Consider the following 366-nt stretch of genomic DNA (forward strand, 5'->3'; position numbering starts at 1 on the left):
TGACTTTTGTTTTAGGCGATGCCAAGATTAAATTACGACGTGCTAATGGCCCACCCAATGGTAAAGGACTTGACCAACCCAGGAAATACATCAATATTCTATTAATAACTATGGAGATCCATCAGGCCTGCCTAGATCACCACGGGCACAGCTCGTTTATTTAGAGTGTGGCATTCCAGCCCTTCAGGACATGTCCCACCCCCAGCAGTAGCACCGGCATACGTGACAGCCAGAGGGGATCATTCGTAAACACTATCCTACTTTAGCGTTAGTTGCAGTTACAACTATATCACGATCAGTAATAATTGTTATTTGCTCGGGTTTTGGTTTTAAAACAATGACCAGTTATAGAGAGGATGAACGTCA

The sequence above is a fragment of the Ailuropoda melanoleuca genome, chromosome 10, assembly GCF_002007445.2.
Source record: "Ailuropoda melanoleuca isolate Jingjing chromosome 10, ASM200744v2, whole genome shotgun sequence".
Taxonomy (NCBI): domain Eukaryota; kingdom Metazoa; phylum Chordata; class Mammalia; order Carnivora; family Ursidae; genus Ailuropoda; species Ailuropoda melanoleuca.